Source organism: Gekko japonicus, unplaced genomic scaffold (assembly GCF_001447785.1).
Source record: "Gekko japonicus isolate JY-2015 unplaced genomic scaffold, Gekko_japonicus_V1.1 scaffold3965, whole genome shotgun sequence".
Taxonomy (NCBI): domain Eukaryota; kingdom Metazoa; phylum Chordata; class Lepidosauria; order Squamata; family Gekkonidae; genus Gekko; species Gekko japonicus.
In genome coordinates this window covers 33390-43401 of record NW_015165944.1, presented here as the reverse complement: position 1 = coordinate 43401, position 10012 = coordinate 33390, and positions in this window count along the sequence as shown.

Below are 10012 nucleotides of genomic sequence, written 5' to 3'. Positions count from 1 at the left end.
GCGGCTTACAATCTCCTTTCCCTTCCCCTCCCCACAACAGACACCCCGTGAGGTAGGTGGGGCTGAGAGAGCTCTGACAGAAACGGCTCTTTTTTCAAGGACAGCTCTTATCAGAACTATGGCTTGCCCAAGGTCATCCAGCCAGGTGCAAGTGGAGGAGTGGGGAATCAAACCGGTTCTCCCAGATTAGAGTCCGCGCACTTAACCACGACACCAGACTTCCATATTCCATGTTTTCGTATACGTCTGCATTGATAATATATACACAGGCCTTCAGGACAGACAGTAGCAGCTCAGCAAGCTCTGCTGGGGATGCCCTCTCTCCACAAGACCTAGAACTCCTTCTGTGGTGGCCCCAGAGAATACTTTGCCCCAAAACCGCACCACTGGGAAGTCCCCACAGGGGACACGAGACAATCATCTTTAGACGGATGCCAGCCTAAGAGGAGTTGTTCTTACACTAACTTCATGGTTCATGATCTTTTACTGCGCATTTAACTTTTGTTTTTGTTGTTTTTTACTGTTTTGTCATCTGTTTTAATTTGTTGTAAATGACTGAGTGTAGGATAAAGCAAACTAAGAATTTTCTAAATAAGTAAAAGCATCTGATCGTTCATGTATGTCCCTGACAGGTAAAAAGCTAAATTTTTTATCCTTTTACACAGGATGCTAATAGTGCCATCCAAAGCAGAGTTAGATCCTTCGACATCCATCAGCTTAGAAGGGTATAGACGTCTGCTTAGGCTGGTAGCCCAATATGTCCTGCTTGCCAGCAGTGTTCCCTCTAAGCTGAGTTAGTGTGAGCCAGCTCACAGTTTTTTAGCATCCGGCTCACACATTTTTGTCCTAGCTCAGGAAAGATGGCTCCAGAGCAAACTAATTTATGCAGTAGCCGAATTGCTGGCTCACAACTTTAAGGCCAGTTGCTCGCAAAGTAGAATTTTTGCTCACAAGACTCCACAGCTTAGAAGGAGCATCGGTTACCAGAACAGTCTGTAAAGAGGTTCTTTTAAGTTCTCTCTCTTCAAATCCAGGCCACCAGAGAGAATGGAGACAGATGATTGACACAGATAACCACCATGCTGGGTGACAGTCATCACCCGTCGGGCACATCTCCGCGATCCCCCCCCCATCTGGGCTGGCGGGTAAGGGACCCATCAAGCGGGGTTCCCCCCCACCTGGCAACCCTAATTGCATGCCACTTTCACTTTGATTGATTGTCGGATTTTATAGCAGCGTCCAGACTGCATGCTGCTGTCACTTTGTTTGATCTCTTGGTTTTATTGGTGCTGCATAGATTTATGGCCGTTTTATGGCCATTTAGGGGTGATTTTGCAGTCAGTATGGTGTTGGCCTGGGGCATTCGAATGTGGTTTTGAGCCGCATTTTTTTCCTGTTCCAGTGTGGGTTTGATAAAACAACGGAGCGAATGCTAGATGCAGCATGGGCCTGAGTCCCTCCTGCTCTCCTGCTTTGCTCTGAGGCCTACGGGGATAGCCTCTTATTACACCACAGTCGGCATTAACTCAGAGAAAGGAAAGAATGTTTGCCTTTGGGAGTCTCCCGCCAACGGAGCTGACACCAAGCTTCCATGGGAAGTGCAACCAGAAGCACAGATGGAGAGTTTCCTGCTTAAGTGACACTTCTGCAGAATCTCTGGGGAACCAGAACAGTTTCTGCCAGGGGTCATTTCGTGGAAAAAGAGATGCAGGAGCTCATTAGCATAACTCATTAGCATAACTTATTTGCATATGCCACACACCCCTGACATCACTGGATGTGTGTCAGAAGGCAACACCCACTGCTCAGGCTCCACTGGACTGTTTTGGATTGCGAGCTATTGGGGGGGGGGGGGGAAATGTGCAGATCTGTCCTCGCAGAGGAGGGAGAGCTTGTATCTGAATAAAACTTGGTCTTAAAGGTGCCACTGGATTGTTTTGGATTGCTAGCTATTGGTGGGGGGAACGTGCAGATCTGTACTTGCAGAGGAGGGAGAGCTTGTACCCAAATAAAACTTGGTCTTAAAGGCTCCACTGGACTGTTTTGGATTGCTAGCTATTGGGGGGGGGACGTGCAGGTCTGTCCTCGCAGAGGAGGGAGAGCTTGTACCCGAATAAAACTTGGTCTTAAAGGTGCCACTGGACTGTTTTTGATTGCTAGCTATTGGGGGGGGGGAACGTGCAGATCTGTCCTCGCAGAGGAGGGAGAGCTTGTACCCGAATAAAACTTGGTCTTAAAGGTGCCACTGGACTGTTTTGGACCAGTGGGCCTCTGCAGCTTACCTGGCTGCTTTTTGCTCTGACTGAGGGCTGCTGGGAGCAGGGGGTGGGGCTTGTTGCATGTGCCCGCCCCCTGGGCTCTTTACTGCTGGAGCGCCACTCCTGTGCACTCCTGCAGGAAATGACCCCTGGTTTCTGCAACAATGATGGCATTTCTTTGGCTCAGGGCAGAAGGATGTCCCTAGGTTGTTACCAGTATTTCACTTATGATGCAATAGGAGTGGGGGAAAGTTGCCACCAGCTGCAAGAAGCCGGCCTAGCAGCACAAGCAACAGGGCCTGGAGGTCTCCCAGTATTACAACTGATCTCCAGACAACAGAGCTTAGTTCCCTTGGAGAAGATGGCTGCTCTGGAGGGCGGATTCTGTGACATTCTACCATGCTGAGGCCCCTCCCCTCCCCAAACCCCTCTTTTCTCAGGCTCTACCCCCAAAATCTCCAGGCACTTCCCAACCATGAGTTGGCAACTGTATGTCAGAGTGCCTGTGTCTTTTATAAGCCCAACAGACCAGTGGTTTCGACAGGCTGTCTTTGCTGCTAGTACAAGCACGTGCATGCAAAACCCGATTACTGAAAATTAAATGGTCCCACGGAAGTCCCAGTTCAAGCAGAGGCAAGAGCAGCGAGATCACGCAAAGTCAAAAGACCGCATCGTAGCAAGATTGATATTACCGTTCTCATCAAGAGAAAAGTCATCCTGTGCATAGCGGAATTTTTCTGGACCACAGGCAATGAACACATCATCGTCCCCGAAGAAATCGTGGAGGCAGGTCACCTACCAAGAGAACAAAGCAATTTGTTTAATTTTAATTGGCAGCGCCCGGTCACGGCTCAGGTTTCATGCAAACTCCTCCCCTCGATTGCTGATCCTCCAGTTTTTCATCGGCTTCTTGCAAGGCACAGCACACTTCGAGCATAAGGGATTATTTTTTATAACGGGAAACCTGCTGCTTTGCAGAGTGTAATTGTTATGTCCGCTGACCGCCACTAGGCGCCAGAGATATGCAACCCAAGCTTGGCTTCTTTAGACAATAGGGACTAGGATCCTGAGCTTTCCAACTAGCACCTATCAGAACTGTGGCGGGAAGTTCAAACCTTCCAATGGGACTGGTGGGTGTGCCCCCGGGACGGTATATAGTTGGCCGCTCCGGCCAGTACTGTTGTTGTTGTGTTGTGTACAGTAAACTATGAGCCGATAATCACCGAGCGTCTATCGTTTCTACACGTCGAACCCAGTATGCAACAATGGCGACGAGGATGGGATCCCACTGAGCAGGCCGGGCTGCTGGGGCACCAGACGGTACGCCACAGTAATGGTTCAAGACCTCACCAGTCACTACAGGTTGTGGCAAAAGTGGTTTGTTTTTTTCTCCCCAGGACTGCACCTAGCCTCTAGAGCCACACAGAGCTCATTCACTCTTAAGCACATGTGCTGTATTACTCGAGGTGGCGCAACATGGAGACCAGTGTCATCTACCCTGGATGTGCCACACAGATGCAGAGAAGTCTAAAGCCTTTTTGCACCTGTGGAGGGCGAGATACTCCATAGCACCACCACCCTCTGGTAAGCAGAAAGCAGGGTTGCTGGGTCCCCCCCCCGGCCGCCGGTGGGAGTTGGGGTAGGGCTGCGAAATCTAGTTTGGGAAAGGCCTGGACATTTGGAGATAGAGCCTGGGGAGGACCTCAGTGGGGTACAAGGTCACAGAGTCCACCCTCCAAAGCATCCATTTTATCCAGGGGAACTAATCTCAGTATACTGTAGATGAGCTGCAATTCCAGGGGATCCCCTGGTCCCGCCTGAAGGCTAGCATAGGCCTGGTCTCTGCTGAGAGGGGCACAGAATATGGAGAGGTCCATTTGTGTGCCTACTGTCATCACTAGACATGTGGACGTCCTAAAGAAACGAACATAATTAGAACCCAGAAGATGGACCTGTGTTCCACCTAGTCAACACCCTGTTTCACACAGTAGTCCTGGAAGGCCAACGAATAGGGCAGAGAGGCCAAGGTCGTCCTTTAATGTAGTCCCGCAGCACTGGGATCCAGAGGTTTACTGCCCTTAGGCTTGGAGTCAGAGACATGGGCGAGGGGGTGCACTGTTGTCTGCGCTGCTTCGTCGCTTCTGGGGGGAACCTGGAAGTGAGGTAGGGTAGCTCTAGAAATCGGAAACTCTTTGGTAAAACCATATTCCTGGAGCTACCCTCCGTCGCTTCCAGGTTTCTCCCAATGTGACGCAGTGGTACAAACGACATTACTTAAAAAAAATTATTAAGAGAACATTTTGAAACAACAATACATATCGAAACGCAAAATACATAAAATCGGTTTTCATTAAAAAAAACAAAACCTTTTCTCCCACCACTACTCAGAGCGATGATGGGCATCCAGGGCTCTCAGCGGGAGGCCTCTTGCCTGGCAGTTCTGGTATCATAATGGCAGACTGAATGTCATGTTATGCCTTGAGATGAATTGGGTAGAACAGGACCATCGTTGATGGTCAGGTCAGAAAACTACAAGATTGCCTTGTCAGAAAGTTGTACTCCCTTCCTTGGCATACCCAGGGGTCATTTCGTAGAAAAAGAGGTGCAGGAGCTCATTAGCATAACTTATTAGCATAATTTATTTGCATATGCCACACCCCCTGACATCACCGGAAGTGTGTCAGAAGGCAACGCCCACCGCTCAGGCTCCACTGGACTGTTTTGGATTGCTAGCTATTGGGGTGGGGGGGAACGTGCAGATCTGTCCTCGCAGAGGAGGGAGAGCTTGTACCCGAATAAAACTTGGTCTTAAAGGTGCCACTGGACTGTTTTGGACTGTTTTGGACTGGGGGGCCGGGGGGGGGGGCTCTGCAGCTTACCTGGCTGCTTCTTGCTCTGACTGAGGGCTGCTGGGAGCAGGGGGTGGGGCTTGTTGCATGTGCCCGCCCCCTGGGCTCTTTACTGCCGGAGCTCCGCTCCTGTGCGCTCCTGCAGGAAATGAGCCCTGGGCATACCAAACAGCCTCAAAATGGAAGCTCTGTGACACCACTGGCCTGACTGGAGACTTCAGACCCTATGGCCTCCCAGCACAAAACATTTTCTTCTACGCATTGATCTGTCCTCTTGATATTGCATTCCCCAACCACTCCCTGACCTGGTTAGCCCAGGCTAGTCTGATCTCATCATATCCTGAAGCTAAGCAGGGTCGGCTTCCTTAGCCCTTGGATGGGAGGCCACCAAGGAAGTCCAGGGTCATTACGCAAAGGCAGGCAATGGCAAACTACCCATTTGTCTCTTGCCTTGAAAACTCTATGTGCTGGCCATAATTTGGCTGGGACTTGATGGCGCTTTCCACTGCTGCCACCACCACCACCCCAAAGCCATTTCTCCTTGGGGCCTCTGCAGATGACCTTCCGGAGTAGGGTTGCCAAGTCTATCTTCGCCAGGAGTGGGGGGCTCCCAGCCGGAGGAAGTGACAGGAGGACGGCAGGCACACTGGGGGCGGGGCCACGGCCATACAAGGGAAAACCGTAGAGTTTTCCCTTGTATGGCCGTGGCCTCACCCCCAGCGTGCCCGGCGTGCCCACATCACATCCGGGTGACGCGCACGTCGGGGTGGAGATTCCCCCCGGGGCCTGATCCGGCACCGCCGGGGAACAGGCCTCTGGGGCGGGGGTTAGATATCCAGGGTTGCCTGGCCGTGGTCTTGGCATTTCGTCAGGGCCTACAATGCCAAGACCACGGCCAGACAACCCGGGAAACCTACAACAGCTAAGGAGCAGAATAGTTTGCTAGAACAGCTCCCCACCTCACTTCACAACAAGGATGCTCCAAAGAGGAGCGAGACAGGCTTCCCACACAGCAAGCATCTACCGATGATGGCTACATAAAGGGAAGGGGAAGACAGACTCCCTTGTGATATAAGCGCACAGCCTAGGACAATGGCGGCCACACCAATAATAAGCAAGCAATAAGCTCCCCTGCACTCCTCGTCACCCCGAGCCTGACAACTTAATAGTACCTTATCGTGAACGATCAGTTGTGATTACACAGTAACAACAAGATAACTAAGTTTCACGATGAAGCTACTGGAAATAGCGATAATTTCACAGTACCTCACATCACCCTCTCAGCCTGTCTTACAGAGAGCTCGAATTAAGGTGAGTCAGAATGCAGCAACTGTGTAAAGGAAACTGAAGCTCTGACAACAATCTTCTTTTAGTACAATGTTTTCTCCCCCCAAAATTATTAAACATGCATTTGATTGTTAATTTGCTCTAAACAGTCAAGAGTCCGAAATATTTTAATTCTGTTATCTGTTTTTGGCTGTGTCCCAACTGTGGTATTTGGGACACAGAGTAACTTTGTAGACCAAGTTGAACTCAAAGCCCTGCATGGCTTGGGACAGGGGTATCTGAAGGACTGTCTACCTGGGAATTAAGATCACAGGGAGAGGCCCTCCTGACTGTCCCACCAATCAAAAAAGGTTGTCTGGTGGGTGCACGAGTGAGGGCCTTTTTGGTGGTAGCCCCACAATCATGGCACAACCTCTCCCCAGGAGGTGCCCTTGACCCCCTCACTGTCAATCTTCAGGAACCAACTGAAGACAGTTTTATTTCTGAAGACAGTTTTATTTAAGACTGCATTTGACTTAGCTTTTATTTATTGGCAGTCCTGATTGGATTTTTTAAATTATGACCTTTTAATGTTTTTTTAAAAAATATTTGCTATTTTATTTATATTGGGTTTTATTGTGTTTTTATAACCATTCTTTATATTGTAATCCACCTTGAGTTCCTCAAGGGAGGAAAGCAGGCAGGCAGGCAGGCAGGCAGGCAGGCAGGCATTTATTACGGCAACAAGCCATAGAACACACATGCTTAAATATAACATTCATAACATTCATACAACTGAATTTAGGACAGTAAAATAAAACTCTAAAAAAATACAGTTGAGCGTAATAAAGTAAAAGAAGAACATAAAACAGAGACTATTAGACAACTATTATTATATATTTGATCGTGTACCCAAAACTTTGCTACAGTTTTGGTAATTGTCTGGTTCCCATCAATTAACAATCGGTTACACTGCTCAGCACCTGATTGTCCCACCATATCTGTTATAAGAGGAGTAATATATTTTTCACGGATCTTGTTATACCAGTTACATCTGAGCATCATGTGCTCAATAGTTTCTGTCTCTCCTGAGCCGCATCGACAAAGTCTATATTCAGTAGGGATCAATGCTCCCTCTAAGCTGTGGAGTCTTGTGAGCAAAAATCCTACTTCGTGAGCAGCTGGCATTAAAGTTGTGGGCGACCTATTTGGCTGCTGCATAAATTAGCTTGCTCTGGAGTCATCCTTCCGGAGCCAAGACAAAAATGTCTGAGCCGGAGGCTAGAAAACTGTGAGGTAGCTCACACTAACTCAGCTTAGAGGGGACACTGGTAGGGATCCTTTTGAATCTGCCCTCAAGCATCACGGAGGGGAAATCCTCACATCTGACTAATGCGAAGGTTTCCCTAAACTTGTGAGTATCAAGCTGTGATAAATAGGACATGGGTTGGCAAGCGATATTTGACAGAATCTGGGGCTCTAAACTTAGAAAAGCAGCTAATAAATTTGTTAAATAAAAAGTTCACTTGACTTAAGAACATAAGAGATGCCAATGTTGGATCAGGCCAAAGGCCCATCCAGTCCAACACTCTGTATCACACAGTGGCCAGAAATACCAGGTGCCATCAGGAGGTCCAGCAGTGGGGCCAGGACATTAGAAGCCCTCCCACTGTTGACCCCCCCAAGCACCAAGATGACAGAGCATCCCTTGCCCCAGAGTCCCTATCTATACCTTGTGGCTAATAGCCACTGATGGACCTCTGCTCCATATGCTTATCTAATTCCCTTTTGAAGCCGTCCATGCTTGTAGCCGCCACCACTTCCTGTGGCAGTGAATTCCAAGTGTTAATCACTCTTTGGGTGAGGAAGTACTTCCTCTTATCCCTTCTAACCCGACCGCTCAGCAATTTCATGGAGTGCCCGCGAGTTCTTGTATTGCGAGAAAGGGAGAAAAGTACCTCTTTCTCTACCTGCTCTTTCCCATGCATAATCTTATAAACCTCAATCATGTCACCCCTCAGTCATCGTTTCTCCAAGCTAAAGAGCCCCAAGCGCCTTAACCTTATGAAAGAGAGAAGTATTATGCCCAATGCATAATCTTTCAGGCTCTCAAAAAGCAAAAGTGGGGATCTAGTGATAAAAGCGGTTATGGCAAATACGTGACAATCTCCTTCCTGTAGTTTCCAGAAGGTTCCCAGCTCCAGTCGGTCAGTGGGTTTGAACTACAGCACTTCTTACGGTGTTCATCAACCACCAGCCTGGCTCATACAGCCCAAGTTGCAGTGTCCACAATGCTCCCCCCCCCCGAAGGTGCCATATGCCTACTGGGCAAAATGGACATACGCTGACTGTCTACTGAGCCAGAAGTAGTTCATCTCCATTGCCACCAGACGGATCTCAACTGGACTGTGAATAAATTAATTTCAAGCCACAGTAAATCAAATGCAAAGCTTTTCATGACCCTGATGGGTTTCAACATGTGACACTATTAAAGCAGACTGAACACAGAGAGAACACTGGCAGACACCAATGGCGAATAGTTGGCCATTGCAATTCTCTGTTTTCACACATCTTTTTACATGTCATGTTGTGGATGCTTGGGAAGAATGGCGGAATATGGCGGGAAAAGAGTGAATTTGAATTCTATCTTTAAGGTAGAAAATTTTCTTGAGACAAACGGAGATGACTTAGGTTGGCAAAAAGAGGAGGAGGAAGAAAGGGATGAAGAATCAGATTTGGAAGGAGAAAAGAGAGAACAAGAAACCCAGAAAGACAAAAAAGAGAAAGCTAAAAAAGAAAAAAAAAGAATAATTATCCCTTTATAGATTAGAACCAGATACCAAAACAGAAATAGAGGGAAAGACACCAACTACAAAAATGGAGCAAACTAAGAAGCTGAAAATACTCTCTATTAATGTTAATGGGTTTAATGGCCCTCAGAAGAGAAGAGTATATCATCAAATTGAAAAACAAAAAGCAGATATAGGTAGTTTGTTTACAAGAAACACATATCAAGAAAGATGATGCCAAATACCTTGTAAATAAAAAATTAGGAGTGAATTTCAATGCTTTGTATGGGGAAAAAAGGGGGGAGTAGTAATTTATGCAAAGGAATACCTACATCCAGAACTTTTATTTGCCCCAAATGATGGAAGAATAGTGGCGATAGTGATAACAAGGCATAGAATCCATAATTGGCCCCCCGTCTCTTGTTTGGGCTTCCCCTGTCCCTACCCATTTGCTTGTTGCATGTGCCCGCCCCCTGGGCTCTTTACTGCCGGAGCTCCGCTCCTGTGCGCTCCCGCAGGAAATGACCCCTGACTGGACTCATTCTCAAGTTGCCACCTTACCTCCCATCTCTAGCATGTCATTTGGGGTTGCTGAAACAACCCATCACAATGGTGTTCTCATCGTTGTTTTGGGTTGCCTTGACAACCCAAAATAGTGACAGATCTCACAAGACGTGAATGAAATCTGTTTCTTCTTCTTTTTTTAAATGATTGTGCATTTACAGATATCACTTGGAGAGCTTTGAGGATCCTCCTAATTTTTAAAAATTGCTCTGCATTTCCCCCCAAACTTGGGTTTTTGCTGAGACTTGCAAAACATTATGACCCCCAACTGTGTGGATTTTTGGAT